Raw genomic sequence first — 16762 nt, forward strand, 5'->3', positions numbered from 1 at the left:
ATTTCCCAGCTTTGGTTATCCTGCAACCTTGTCTCTGTAAGGGCAAAAACATTTACTTCTATTAGCCCTATTAATTCATCCAACTTTTTGCGAATGCTACGTTCATTTAGATAAAGTGCCATCAACTTTGCCTGTTTAAAATTTTTCTGCACTTTGACCCTCTTTACTGTTGGCTTTTGTTTCTGCTCCCTACTAGTTTTACGGACTATTTTCTAACTTGCACTTCCAGCTTTGTTTCTCTCCATTCTGGGCCCACACTTAAGTACCCAGCCCCCTCACAAAGTAGTTTAAATCCTTCCCAACAGCACAAGCAAACCCCACTGCGAGGATGTTGGTACCGTTTCTGCCGAGGTGTAACACGTCCGCCTTGTACAGGTTGCACCTTCCCCAGAATCAGTCCCAATGCCTCAGGAAATTAAATCCCTCCATTACGAACCACCTCTCCAGCCACGTACACTTCTGGTCTATTATCCTATTTCAGCTCTCGCTAGCACGTGGCACTGGGAGTAATCCTGATAATACTATCTTTGAGATCCTGCTTTTTAATTTATATGCCAGCTGCCTATATTCTGCTTGCTGGACATCGTCCCTCTTTCTACCACTGCCGTTGCTATCTATATGGACTACCACATCTGGCTGTTCTCCCTCCCCCTTCAGAATGTCCTGCTGTCACTCAGTGACATCCATGACCCTGGCACCAGAGCGACATGCAGCGATAGATAGGCAGAGACAGACATACTTACATGGACAAAGAGCGACATGCAGAGACAGTCAGATAAAGACAGACATAATTACATGGAAGGACAGAGACAGACAGGCAGAGATTGGCGGACAGATACGCAGAGATAGAGAGAGAGACGACAGAGACTGACAGGGAGAGGGATACAGACAGAGGCAGAGAGGCAGACGGACAGAGACAGAGACAGACAGACAGACAGAGAAAGAGACAGGCAGAGGCAAGGATATACAGAGAGAGACTGACCGGCAGAGGTACATGGACAGACATAGGCTGACAGAACAAATGATAGGCAGAGGCAGGGACAGACCGACAGAAACAGACAGAGACTCACAGACAGAGGGTCATGGACAGAGAAAGACAGTCAAAGAAAAAAAGAGACATAAATATACGGACAGAGATAGACAGATATAGATCACCAGAGAGATGGAGACCGAAGGAGACACAGACAGGTAGACAGAGACACAGACATAGAACGTGAGAGAGAGAGAGAGGGAGAGAGAGATAGAGATAGTGGAACAGACAGGTAAAACTGGTGTCATCTGCATACATGTCAAAGCTGAAGACATATGTGCCACTGAATGATTCAATGGGAAGCATGTAGATGCGGAGGCTCTGTTCAGTTACGTAAACATGAAAGCAAGCAAGGGAAAGCCAATAAAGTGGCCAAAAACAAAGGAATGTAGAGACGACGGATTAGAGGAGAGTACAGAATCTCTTCTCGTTGAAATGATATGAAGTCGGAAGCTCAGGTCAGGGACGAATAGGGATCAGAGGTTACAAAACTTCATATTCAGCCTGAAATAAAAGTCAGGGAGTGGAATGGCATCGGTGACATGGGTATGGAGTTTGTGGTGGGGCCAAATATGATGGCCTCGGTCTTCCCAATCTTTAATTGGAGCAAAGCGCAGCTCATGCAAAGCAGACTGTTGCAATTTGATAACACAGAGGAAGTGGAGGGTGGATATAGATGGTGGAGAGTTGGAGCTGGGTGTTGGCAGCGAACATGTGGAAGCTAAATCCATGTCTGCAGATGATGTCACAAATGGCAGCATGTAGATCAGGAAGAGTAAGGACAAGAATGTAAAGTTCAGAGACTCGAGAGTTAACGGTGCTGGTGTGGGAAGAGAAGCCATTGCTGGAGATGCTCTGGCTACCATCAGATCGGTAAAGCTGGAACCAACTGAGGGCAGTCCCACCGAAAGAGGCCAGTGTCAGAGGTATGGAGAGATCAGGTGTGGGTTTGCTGCAGGTTTGGAGGAGATGGTGGAGATGGCGAGTGGTGAGGCCATGGATGGATTTAAACCCAAGGATAAGAATTTAAAATTCAAGTCGTTGGGAAAGTGAGAGACACTGAGGCTCAGTGAGGGCGAGGGTGATGAGCGAGTGGGACTGGGGAGAGCTGGACATGGACAGCACAGTTTAGGATCGGTTGGCATTGGTGGGTTTGCTGGCCGGCCAGGAATGAACTGGAGGAATGGAGTCAGGAGGTTGTACAATTCTAATTTTACTGGAGCCATTAACCAATGTACGATAAACAGGAACTATCTGCAGTAAATAGCGGATAGAGGAACGTCAATGTGTCACGTTCATTGTCCGCCCCCTTCTATCACCCACAATAATTTCTGGGCTCCAGTCCTGAACATGGCCATTAACTGTCCCTGTGTCAGAGACTCAAACTCCATATTTTAACAGGGAAATAACAGGGACAGAGCGAAACGCGTCTGCTGTGTCCCAGGATTCAGTGTACACTGCGGAGGAATCGGTAAAATTTATAAATGAATTGACAGGAGTGAACATGATCAGTACAATTACTGGAAACAGTAACTGAAGCCGTTTATTGTAGGTTCAGCCCTGTAGGAGCACAGCTTTCAGCGTTATTCCCGAGAGAGATCTGATTAAGATAATGTGCCCTTAAGTGTTTGTGTTTTACCCACCACATTATTTAAGTGGGAGTCAAAGCTGCTGATGTAATGTGTTTGTTCAAGTGACTGTAACTAATAGCAATGATCAGGGGTATAACCTGTCAGTGGATAATTATCCCCTTTATAAATCAGGACAGTATGGAATGGATATGCTCAGAGTGCCTGCCGGAGCTGTGGGTTCAAATCCAACAGAAGTCACTGCTTCTCACAGAAATGGGAAAACCAGTAATCCATCAGATAGAAGACATTTACTATCCTGTTCTTGCAACCGTTGGAGTTTCAGGTAAGTCGTTACCTTACCTGTTAATGGTGTAAATCGGTGTTAACTGTGCTGTTGTATTTGGTAAAGTTTTACTCGCTGTATGTTTTCCACAGCCGCCTGTTCTGTCCAATCAGCTGAATGCTGGAACAGCCTTTCTTTCTGCATTTCTCTCTTTTAGGAGCTACTTTATAGCTGTAATGTTCTTTGTTTACCCAAACATGGCATTGTTACTGGATTATTTACTACACTGAATGTACTGGAATCATGTGTCTTGACTAAGAGCTGGTATCAGACCATCAGGAGCTGTTAACAGTTTCTTATTGTGAACTATTCTATCCTGGAATAAAGGAGCTCACAGTCTCAGTGTTACATGGAGGCAACACAATATCCTCCCTCCCCAATAAAATGGTTCACTTTAACTGGGATTTCAATGTGTTTTTTGGTTATCACTACTATGAAATATTATTTCACGGCGTGTACCTGACGCCGAGGAATTGCCTGGTGACTGAACTGAGTTTGCCGCTGATTCTTTCACACCTCCTTCTCTGCTTCAGTTTAGATGGATTCACAGATTGTCACTGGTCTTCATTATAAAATGAAATGTTTTGAGGTTATGCTGTATCAGTATGCACCGTATCTGTTGGAGTCAGGATCCCTTCTATTGATCTGGAGTTTATAAAGAGCAGCGGTGTTATTGGCCTTTTCTTAATTGAACAATCCCGCCATCTAACGCTGTAATTTATAATTACAGGAGAAGGGACTTCTATTATTGTGAGGTCTGTCTGGACGAGCTATTCGATTCTGCTTATTCCTGGCATTGCAGATGAGGAAAACTGTGTAGTGGAACAGGAGGAGACTTGAATCATCTGTAGAGACATTTTGTTATTCACAGGGACTTCACTGTTGGACAGAAAAGTTTGTGATTAGGGCCAGTGAACACGGAGCTGCTGAGCAGAATGTGTGCGTAGGATGCTAGGATTGAATCGTATGTGAAAAAGAGCTTCGGCAAAGAAAGAACAGACAGTGAGTAAAAATAGAGGAGCCATAGAGAAAGAGAGGGAGAAGGCAAGCGAGGAGGAACAGATCGAGAGAAACTGAGAAAGAGCGAGCTACTGAAACTTTGATTACAATTAAAAGTTAACATGACGACAAGGCGCTATTACGATGTGAACAGATCGGGTGAGATCTTATTTCTGACGGCGCTTTCATTTGTTTGTCCATCAGATCCACAGTCTGTTTCGGGGAATTTATTTGTCCTTACTTGAGGAAATGGAAATACATAAAATACAAGTTTATTAACTCTATAGAATCCATGATGTAAAGCAGTGCATCAGCTGAATTCAATAACAATAAGGTTGATATAACAGATATAATATAATTGAATTTGATGTAGCTGAATGTGCTGAATAAATGTATTGATCGCATTTTATACCAAACGAGATAACCCCAGTAAACACAGAAATGAATCTTTGAATATATTATTTGAGCGTTGTTACTGGGACCTCTACATTAACTTCCTCCAGCACTCTGCTGCAGTCTCTCCCTGTGAATCACAATCTCTCCTCCCCTGCATTGAATCCTCTGTCTCCTCATCCGTTGCTTTTCCGCTTCCCAAACCCACAGCTCCTGACTCCCCTCCAGCTCCCACATATCCTTTTCCTTGTCTCCCACCCAATCTTACTCATTGGTTCAGCCTCCAGCTATCTCTGCCATCTGATCCGAAGTCTGAAATTCACCGCCGCGGCTTTCGTCCTTTCCTGTTTAGTGCCAGCCCCTGTCGGCAATCTTACCCCAGAGCAGCAAACTAGCTGCAGCTCCCCTTGTCGCCAAACCTTCCCGAGCTTAACTCATTTACCCCTCTGTCTGGGGCCCAATACCGGTTTTAACCCCATGCATTCCGGCTCTGTAAAAACCCTTTTGTTTTCCCCACCAGCACTGCGCCCTCACATGGCCCTTCCAGTGAAATTAGTGCTCACGTTATTCACTTACTGTATCGAGATCCCAATACATTATCGATAAATGTGTTTAAAACAATTCTCTGCCCGAAAGCGCGGCCCAGGTCACTGAATCAGTTTCCGCCGTTGGATGCAGCAACAAAGCTGGAAATTTCAGCCCAGATCCTGTCAAACTGCTGCTTTGGCTCCTGGTCAGATCAGTAATGTTTCTGCTCCCCTTTCTCTCTTATAGTTAACTTGGTGGCGATTGTGATCCTGTCCCGAGGAAAGTGCAGTCTCTCCAAATGTATCACACGCTACCTGCTGGGAATGGCAGCGGCCGATCTACTGGTCGTTATCTGTGAGCCCATATTGACCTGGATTGTTTTGCTTGATTTCCCAGATTCATTCCTGAACATTACTCCCGTGTGTAGTTTAATGCTCTTCCTGCTTTATGAATCCTCAGTTCTTTCTGTCTGGCTCACAGTCGCTTTCACATTTGATCGATTTGTGGCCATTTGTTGTGAAAATCTGAAAACAATATATTGCACCGATAAAACGGCGGCTGTGGTTATCGGAACAGTGTGTGTGCTGGGCTGTTTAGTGTCTGTCCCTTGGTACTTTGTGTATGGACCTGACGATATTCTTGATAATGTCCCCTGGGGTTGTATCGCTAAACCGAGCTATTATACTTCCCCAGCATGGATCGCATTTGACATGTTTTACATCATTTTAACCCCTTGTGTCCCGTTCTTTCTGATTTTGCTGCTCAATGTTTTGACGGTCAGACGTATTTTAATGGCCATTAGAGTCCGCAGGGTACTCCGGGACCGCAGAAATGGAGAGAATCACAAGGACACAGAGATGGAGAACCGAAGGAAATCCATCGTTTTGCTCTTCAGTATATCCGGCAGTTTTATACTGTTGTGGGCGACACTGATATTGTATATCATTTACCGCCGAATTGCAGATATTCGGTTATTTTACTCCACCGCTGATCCTCTTTATATCACAGAACGCACAGCAGTAATGTTGCAGCTTCTCAGTTCCTGCACCAACACCTGTATTTACGCTGTGACCCAGACTAAATTCAGAGAGGAGCTGAAGAACGCGGTGAAATACCCACTCAATCTAATTGTTAAATTAATTGCATCATAGAAAGAGCTGAAGGATTTCAAGCAGTAGAACTAATCCGATTTCAAACTCCATTCCCTAAACTCCCCACTGTGTGGAAACTACATTTTATATTATCCTTTAAATGATTTAAAAGCTGATTCTGCTGTTATATTTTATTGATGATCTGACCTATTGAGACGTGTTTGTTTCACAAATTGGCGGCACTAAAGATTTCAGCTGGAATTCCAGTAAATGGCCACTCGGCACCGACAGCAAAATAGGCAAACCGGCCAATCACATTCACTATTGTGTGCCTGAAGAGAATGGGAGCACTCCACATCAATGGAGCGATAGAAGGAAATAAATAAATATGCAGAGAGACAGAGAGATAGAGAGGTAGAGATAAAGAGAGATAGTTGAGATAGATAGATAGATAGATAGATAGATAGATAGATAGATAGATAGATAGATAGATAGATAGATAGATAGATAAATAGATAGATAGATAGATAGATAGTGGAGATAGATAGAAAGATAGATAGATAGACAGATAGATAGATCGAAAGATAAATAGATAGATAGATAGATAGATAGGTAGATAGATAGATAGATAGTGATTGATAAAGAGAGATAGTGAGAGATGGATAGATAGATAGAGAGATAGATAGAAATAGATAGAGCGAGATAGTGAGAGAGATAGATAGAGAGAGAGAGATAGTGAGAGAGATAGTCAGTGAGAAATTTATAGATAGAGAGATAAATAGATAACTAGATAGATAGGTAGACAGGCAGGGGGACAGAGAGACAGACAGACAGAAAGCTAGAGAGAGACAAGCAAAGACAGGAAGAGAGCGTTACATAGAGAGATAAACATATATATAGAGGCAGGTGAAAAGTGGAAATGAGAGACATTAGAGAAAAAACAGAATTCAGAACTAAGAAGGGAAAAGAAAGAGAGAGAAAGGAAAGATAGAGAAACTGAAAGTGAAAGTGATTGCAGAGCGTAGTGTGGCGGAGAAAACAAGTTAAAGAAACAGACCAGTCGAAATAGGTAAAGATTAAAGAGTAAGAGATGTAGATGTTGAAATGGATAGATCAAAACAGAGCGGAAATTGAATAGTCAGAAAGAGAGAGAGTGAGAAATTAAAGGGGTAGAAAGGGGCAGAGATGCCAAATCAAAGAAGGAACAAATACATGGAGAAAAACCATAAACATGAAAGGCACATGAATATATATATATATATGGAGAGAGAGAGAGAGATACATGAAAAAAGTTTTACAAATCAATAGAGACGGGGTATTTGTGAACAAGAGAAAGTTGAGAGAAATTGTTAGACAAATGAAGACAGAAACTGAGCGAGGCAGAGTGAAAGGTAAACTTGAAAATACTGGGACACAGGGAATATTACAAAGAGAGATACGTTAAACAGTTATTTTGTTTCTGCATTCAGAGTAGAAGATACAGGTAAAATACTGGACATTTGGGGAACCGAGGCTCTAATGAGAGTGAGGAGTTTAAAGTAATTAATATTAGTTAAAAAAAAAGTACTAGATAAATTAATGGGACTAAAATCCGACAACTCCCCTGGACCTGATGGCCTACATCCTATGGTTTTAAAAGAGGCAGCTGCAGAGATAGTAAATGCATTGGTTTTGATCTTCCAGCAATCCCTGAATTTTAGAAAATTCCCCATGGATTGGAATGCAGCAAACTTCAGCACACTGTAAAAGAAAGGAAAAGAGCGAAAACAGGGCACGGCAGGCCAGTTAGCCTGTCATCATTAGTGTGGAACATACTAGAATCGATTATTAAGGACGTGGTAACAGGGCACTTTGAAATGGCAATGGGATTAGTCAGAGACAACACGTTTTTATGAAATGGAAATAGTGTTTGACAAACCTATTAGAATTTTTTCAGTACATAATTAGCAAGGATGATAAGGGGAATCCTGTGAATGTAATATGTTACCCTTCATAGCAAGGGGCTTGCAGTGTAAGAGACAGGAAGTATTGTTGCATTTATATTGGGTTTTGGTGGGAACAAACCTGGAGCACTGTTTACAGTTGTATTCTCCTTACCTGAGGAAGTATATTCTTGGTTTAGAGGGGGTGCAACTTAACTTCATTAAAATGATTGCTGGGAAGAGAGGGCTGTCCTATGATGAGAGGTTGAGTAGAATTGTCTTACATTCTATGGAGGCATAGAAGAATGTGAGATTATCTCACTGAAATGTATAAAATTCTTATATGGCTTAATAGGGGAGATGCTGAGAGGCTATTTCCCCCTGGCTACAGAGTCTAGAACTCGGGGTTTCAGTCTCTGGATAAGTGTTCGGCCATTTAGGAATTAGATGAGGAGAAATTTCTTCACTGAGATGGTGGTGAATCTTTGAAATTCTCCCCCCAGAGGGCTGTGATACTCATTTGTTGATTATATTCAAGACTGAGAGCGATAGATTTTTGGGTATTAAGCGAGTGAAGGGATATATGGCGAGGGGGGGAAGGTGGATTTGATGTTGCAGTTCAGTCATGATCTTACTGAATGATGGAGCAGATTCAAGGGGCCACACGGCCTACTCCTGCTCCTACTTCTTACGTGCTTATATTATTATAGACAAAAGAAGACAATCACAGAGAAATGGAGACACAGAAAGATACAGCGCAGGAGAGCTACAGGCAGGAAAGGAGACAAAGTGCGACAAAGAAGAAAGTGGCGGATGTTTCCTAGATTCGAAATGTACAATGAAATTAATGCAAAATGAATTTGTACAGTGCCTTTTACGTTAATATATCTCAAAACGCTTTACACGTTGAATTACTTCTGCAGAGTGGCGACAGTTATGTAGGCAAATGTTTTAATTAATATTACTATTTGATATGTGTATGAACAGTTGCATATGGTGTCTTTATATTGATTTAAAATTTAACACTGTAGTGCTAAGTTTTTTATTGGTATAAATGTTTTGTTTCGAGAAACGTGCAATAATTTGTAAGGCAGTTTGATTACAAATAATAAAGTTCATTATAATTCATGTAAAGAAAAGCTGAAGAAGGAGTGAGAAATGGGAGATTGATATAGAACAGAGAGAGAGCGAGAGAGAAAGGGAGAAAAAGAGAGACTGAAGAGTGAAAGAAAGGCACAGACGAAATGGAAAATCAGGACTCAGAGAGAGTGTGGCACAGAGATATGATGAAAATGAGTTACATAAGACAGAGAGAAAAGGGCACAACCGAATAAATGGAGAGACAGAGCTCACAAAAGCACACAAAAATAGAGATTAAATGAGAAAAAAGAGAAACGAGAGAAAAAGATACAGAGACTAAATGGAGAGAAGGAACACAGACAGAAAGACACGAAAGAAATGGAGAAAAACAGACAGCAAAAAAGTGAAATATAGTGTAAGTCAGAGAGAATGAAAATGAGATGAGAGGTAGAAAGAGAGACACAACTACTGATAGAAATAAAGATGTTTACAAAACAGAAAGAAAATAATGAGAGTCAAATAATATGGTGCAGAAAGGCTGAGATGTAAAGGCATCGGAAAGAGAGTAAAGAGGATGAGGTACACAAAGAGAATTGGAGATAGTCAGATGCAAACAGAAAGAGAGAGCAAAATTGTAGGCGGGCTGGAAAGGTAAAAGGAGAGAACGAGCCAGAGTGTGAATGCGATGAATAGAAAGAGGAGACAAAGAAGGCAGAGACAGAGAGGAGACAACTAAAGTAATTCGCAAAAGAACCAGAGGCGAGACGAGTAGAATTGTTTTACACAGTGAGGTGTAATGATCTGGAATGCACTGCCTGAAGATGGTGGAACAAATTCAATAGTAACATTCAGAAGGGAATTGGATACATAATCTAATGAGGGAACATTGCAGGGCTATGGGGAAAGAGCAGGGGAGATAACGAACTGGAGAGCTCTTTCAAAGTTACAGTGCAGACATGATAGGCCGAATGGCTTTTTCTATTCAGTAAGATTCTATGAAGACATGCAGCAGCATTGACATAACGAATGAGACACAGAGAGAGAGAGAGAAAGCAAAGGGTGACATAAACGGGAAATAAAACAACGATAGACAGAAATTAAAAGAGACTTGAATTAATGAGACTGAAACAGACTAGGATTAGCAGATATTCACGGAAAGACAGGGAGAATAAAAGGCAGACAGATACAAATACAAACAGGGCAGAGGAGACAGGAATGAGAAAAACACACATAAAGCACTAGATAAAACTTTTCAAACACTCATTATAATCAGCCTGGAGTGTGGGAGTGCACACTAGCAGAACAGCAGTAGATGAAGCAGGCGGGCCATTTAATGTATGTTCTGGGATAACACACTTTTGGGTTTAGTTTTGAAAGTTATAAGGTGATGCCTAGAGGCTGCACAATGATGTCACTCAGTCCTCTGTGACTGTTCCTGCCCATTTCTAAGTGCATGAGTTTTCCCTACTACTCTGTGAAATGCATTACTTGCCCAGTGATCTGTTCTATACTGTAATAAATGAAAATATACTGATCTGCCGTGTTACTAAACTGGACAGGGTTCCGCAGCACAATAAGAGTAAGAAAAACACTACCAATCTGAATTATAGCTCAGGAAATGCTGGGAAATCAGAGCAGGTCAGAAAAATTAAATGTTATTTTATTCGCGTGTGGACCATTGTCTTCCCAATTCAAACATTGAGTCACAGACAGAATTATTAATCTATACACATATAACTAGATGTGAGTGTGTGTGTGTTTGAATTGACAAATGTAAACTCACAAACACAGGGAGGGACCATGAGTAGAGGGGTAACATATTATCTCAGTCCATCATCCCATACACATAAATAGAAAAACAAGGGCAGCCAAAGAACATAAATACAAAAGAACAAATTAATCAGGAGCAGGAGTAGGTCATACCGCCTTTCAAGCCTGCTCTGCTATTCAATAAGATTATCGCTGATGTTCGATCTCAACTCCATTTCCCGCCCGATCCCCATGTCCCATGAGTCCACCAGAGTGCAAAATTCCATCTAAAAAGCTAGAGCTCTAAATGACTAACGATATAGAGATTAAAATGAAATAGACAAAGTAAGCTTATGATAAACGTCCAGCTCAAAATACAGCAGATAAACAAGCTGAACAGAAACGCTAAAGAAACAAACTGAAAAAGGAAATAAGACGGGCAAAGAGAGTGTATGAGAACAGATTAGTTGGTAACATAGAAGGGGACCAAAAATCTTTTATAAATACACAACTAGTAACATGGCAGTGAAAGGAAGGGTGAGGCCGATTAGGGACAAAAAAGGAGTGCCTGCATCTGTTTTCACTACAGCAGAGGATGCTGCGGATTAAAACAGTAAAGCAGGAGGTCGTAGTCAAAATGAAGAGGATAATAATCGATAATGAGGAGGTACTTAAAATGTTGGCAGCGCTCAAAGTAGAAAAGTCACCCGGACCAGATACGTTGCATCATTGGCTGCCGAGGGAGTAAAGATGGAAATTATGGAGGTTCTGGCCACAAAATTCCATACCTCTTTGGATATGGGCGCGGTGCCAGAGGACTGGAGGATTGCAATCTTTTACAGACATGTTAAAATGGGTAGAGGGATAAACACAGCAATTACAAGCCAGGCAGCCTAACGTTAGTGGTGGGGAAAGTTTTAGAGGCAGCAATCCGGGCAAAAATTGATTGGCATTGAAAACAATATGGGCCAATAAATGAAAGCCAGCACGGATTTGTTAAAGGCAAACCGTGTCTGACTAACTTGACCGAGTGACTTGCAGAAGACATGGATAATGCTGAGGAGGGTAGTGCGGTTGATGTTGTGTAGATGGATTTTAAAAGGCGATTTTAAACTATCACATAATAGACTTGTTAGCAAAGTTGAACCCATGGGATTAATGGGCTTGTGGCTCCATGGAGACGAAATTGATTAAGTGACAGAAAGTAGAGTCTATTGGGAAACAGTTGTTTTTTCATACTATAAAAGACTGGTTAGGCCCCATCCCTTACAAAATTCTAGTACATCCCCACTGCAGCATCTCTAAGGCCTTGACAGGCTTTCTAAAGTGTGGTGCCCATAATTATGGGGGTAGGCGGGTATGTGGAGTAATCAGATCAGCCGTGATCTTATTGAAAGAGGGAGCAGGCTCGAGTGACAGAGTTGGCCTATTCTAATCGGTGATGTAATCCTGCTTTAAGTCGTATGTTCGTGTGTAAAAAATAAGTTTTTTGAAAAATAAATTTAAATCATTTAAAGGGGATAAAAATAAACTTACCTTATTACACAGGTTCTTTGATGTTTAAATGATGGAAACTTTTTTCCGTTACTCTAAACTCTTATGTATCTTTTACCATGTGTAAGAATTCTATGGCCTTTCAGCGGGCAGCAGTTGTGCAAAAAGCGCAACTCCCCACCCACGGAGGCATTTTCCTTAAATCAGCTGCAGATCTGTGTCCAAAAAAAGGGTTTGCACTGATAATTGCACTCTGAGATAGCAGGGGAAGAAAGGGATTGCTTTGGTTTGAAAATCACAGTTCTGCTAATTTAGTCGAGGGATACAGTGATTAAAAACTGTGCAGGTCACAGCTGAACAAGACAGCGTTAGGTAATGCTCGGCTCTGTGATGTGGGTGTCGCTGGAAATCACGGCATTAATTGACCATCCATATTTGGCCATTGAGAAGTGGTGGAGGTCCTTCTTGTTAAACTGCGGCAGTCTGTGTGCTGAAGGTGCTCCCACACTGCTGTTCGGGAGGGAGTTACAGGATTTTGACCCATCGGCGATGAAGGAACAGCGATATATGACCAAGTAGGGCTGGTGTGTAACTTGGAGGAGATGTTGGCAGTGAGACTTTAACCATGCAACTGCTGTCCTTCCTCTACTGGATGATGCTGGGGGCGGATTTTGGAGGTGCTGTCAACTTCCAATCCAGCAAAAGATGTGGTGAAACTCAATTTAATTAAGCTAATATATCTCCAATCGCTAACTTATTGCTGTACAACTCAACAATAATAGAGCTTCTCTGTTTTCACTGTAGATGAAGCGAGTTTATATTCATATCACTAATAAATAATACACATTGTGCACTTCGTGAATTTAGCGCAGTTTAATTTAACAAAACTTTACAGTACTTTGTAGCCAATTAATACAGTGAACTGACTGGGGTATGTTTGGAAAATTGTATTTGTTTATCTCTGAAATAGATCCTATAGGTAAAAACCGGGATGAGGTCCTAAAAGCTGAATATACGAAGTTAGGAGTTAAGTTTAAAAATAGGACCTCCAATGTAGTGATCTCAGGATTGCTACCAGTGCCACGAGTAGAAAAAAAGGATCTTTCAAATGAATACGTGGTTAGAGGAATGTTGCAAGGGGGAGAAATGCAAATTCCTGGGACATTGGAAGCGGCTCTGGGGGAGGTGGGACCAGTACAAACTGAACGGTTTGCACCTGGGCAGGAACGGGACCGATGACGTAGGGGGAGTGTTTGATGGTGCTGTTGGGGAGTGTTTATACTAAAATGGCAGGGATTTGGGAACCTGTGCAGGAAGATAGAGGATAGGGAAGCAATGATAGAAGCAAAAGGCAGGAAGGAGAAAAGCAAAAGTGGCAGTCAGAGAAATCACGGGCTTAAATCAAACATGGCCACAGTAAATAATAATTCTAAAAGGACTAAGAGTGTTAAAAAACAAGCCTGATGGCTTTGCATCTTAATGCGAGCAGCATTCATAATAAGGTGGATGAATTAGCTGTGCAAATAGATGTAAACAGATATGATATAATTGGGATTACAGAGACATGTCTCCAGGGAGACCAAGCCTGGGAACTCAACATCCAGGGGTGTTCAATATTCAGGAGAGACAGGCAAAAAGGAAAACGAGGTGGGGTAGTTTTGCTGGTTAAAGAGGAGATTAACACAATAGTAATGAAGGATATTATGATGATGTGGAATCTGTATTGATAGTGCTGATAAACAACAAGGGGCAGAAAACGTTAGTGTGAGTTGTAAACTGACCCCCAAATAGCAATGCTAAGATTGGGGATGGCATTAAATGGGAAATTAGAGATGTGTGCAATAAGGGCACAGCAGTTAGCACGATCAACTTTAATCTACATATAGATTGGCCTACCCAAATTAATAACAATACTGTGGAGGAGGAATTCCTGAAGTGTATACGGGATGGTTTCCTGGACCATTATGTCGAGGACCGAACTCGTGATCAGGCCATCTTAGACTGGGTGTTATGTAATGACTAAGGATTACTTAGCAATCTTCTTGTGCGTAGCCCCTTGGGGCGGAGCGAATATAATGTGATCGAATTCTTCATTAAGATGGAGAGTGAAGTATTGATTCAGAGACTAGGGTCCTGGATTTAAATAAAGGAAACTACGATTGTATGAGGTGCGAGTTGGCTAGGGTGAATTGGGCAACGTTTAGGGCAGCACGGTGGCATAGTGGTTAGCACTGTTGCCTCACAACGCCAGGGACCCGGGTTCGAATCCGGCCTCGGGTAACTGTCTGCGTGGAGTTTGCACATTCTCCCCGTGTTTGCGTGGGTTTTTTCCGGGTGCTCCGGTTTCCTCCCACAATCCAAAGATGTGTGGGTTAGGTTGATTGGCTATGATAAATTGACCCTTAGTGTTAGGGGGATTAAATACGTGGGGTTACTGGGATATGTGTTGGTGTAGGGGTTACCGGGATCTGGTGGGATATGTGTCGGTGCAGGCTCGATGGGCCGAAATGGCCTCTATCTGCACTGTGGGTTTCTGTGACTTCTGTGACTTCAAGAGTTGACGGTGGATAAGCAATGGCAAACATTTAAAAATCGCATGGATGAACTACAGAATTTGTTCATCTCTGTTTGGCATAATAATAAAACAATAAAGGTGACTCAACTATGGCTAAAAATGGAAATTAGGGATAGCATAAGATCCAAAGTGAGGACATATAAATTGGCCAAAAAAAGCAGCAAACCTGAGGAATTGGAACAATTCAGGATTCAGCAAAGGAGGTCGAAGGGGTTAATTAAGAGGGGGAAATAGATTATGAGAGTAATCTTGCAAGGAACATAAAAGCGGACTGTAAAAGCTTCTATAGATATGTGAACAGTAAACGATTGGTGAAGTTTTGTCCATTGCAGTCAGAATCAGGGGAACTTATACAAAAGGGGAACAAAGAAATGGCAGGTTAATTAAATACATACTTTGGTTCAGTCTTCACAAAGGAGGACATAAAATAACTTTCAAGAGTTGTCGGGGAACATAGGGTTTATTGAGAGGGAGGAACTGAATGAAATCAGTACTTGTAGGGAAATGGTCTTACGGAAATTGACGGGATTGAAGGCCGATAAATCCCCAGGGCCGGATAGTCTACATCCTAGGGTATGTACGGAAGTGGTCCTAAAATTAGTAGATGCTTTGCTGGTCATCCTCCAAAATTCCATAGACTGTGGAACAGTTCCCATGGATTGGAGGGTAGCTAATCGAACCCCACTTTTCAAAATGTGAGAGAGAGAAAACGGGGAATTATATACCATTAAGCCTGACATCGGTAATGGGGAAAATGCTAGAGTCCATTATAAAAGATGCAATTGCACAGCACTTCGAAAACAGTGACAGGATCGGACAAAGTCAACATGGATTTACAATGGTAAGTCGTGCTTGAATAATCTACAGGAAATTTTTGTGGATGAAACTGATAGAATAGATAAGGGAGAACCAGTGGATGTGGTGTATTAGGACATTCAGAAGGCTTTCGATAATTTCCCACATACGAGATTATCGTGCATAGTTAAAGCACGTAAGTTACTGAAATGGATAGAGAACTGGTTGGCAGACAGGAAGCAAAGAGTTGGAATAAACGGGTCTTTTTCCGAGTGGCAGGCAATGACTAGTGGGGTAACGCAGGGATCGGTGATAGGACCCCAGCTATTCACAATATATATTAATGATCTAGAAGAGGGAACTAAATGTAATATCTCCAATTTGCAGACGACACAATGCTGGGTGGGCGTGTGTGTGTGAGGAGGATGCTGAGAAATTCCAGTATGATATGGACAGGTTGGCTGATTGGGCAGATATATGGCAGATGCAGTATAATGTGGATAACTGCGAGGTTATCCACTTTAGTGGCAAAAACAGGAAGGCAGATTATTATCGGAACGGCAATAGATTGAGAAAAGGGGAAGTGCAACGAGACATGGGTGTCCTTATGCACCAGTCGTGGAAGGTAAGCATGCAGGTGCAGCAGGCGGTTAAGAAGGCAAATAGTTTGTTGGCCTTCATAGCGAGAGGATTCGAGTACAGGAGCAAGGATGTCTTGCTGCAGATGTACAGGGCCTTGGTGAGACCACATCTTTAGTACTGTGTGCAGTTTTGGTCGCCTTATCTGAGGATGGATGTTTTTGCCATGGAGGAAGTGCAGCGAAGATTCACCAGACTGATACTGGGATGGCAGGAATGAGGATGAGGACAGATTGGGTCGATTGGTCTTATAATCGTTGGTGTTTAGAAGAATGAGATGTGGTCTCATTGAAATTTATAAAATTCTAACAGGACTAGACGGACTAGATGATGGAAAGATATTCCCGATGGTGGGGGAATCCAGAACCAGGGGTCACAGTCTAAAGATAAGTGGGAAGCCATTTAGGACAGAGATGCGGATGAATTCCTTCACGCAGAGAGTGGTGAACCTGTGGAACTCTCTACCACAGAAGGCAGTTGAGGCCTATTCATTAAATAAATTCAAGAAGTAGTTAGGTATATTTCTTAAGGGTAAAGTGATCAAGGCATATGG

This window comes from Somniosus microcephalus, unplaced genomic scaffold, assembly GCF_052327205.1.
Source record: "Somniosus microcephalus isolate GS21.2 unplaced genomic scaffold, FLI_Smic_1.0 unresolved_chr5, whole genome shotgun sequence".
NCBI classification, from domain to species: domain Eukaryota; kingdom Metazoa; phylum Chordata; class Chondrichthyes; order Squaliformes; family Somniosidae; genus Somniosus; species Somniosus microcephalus.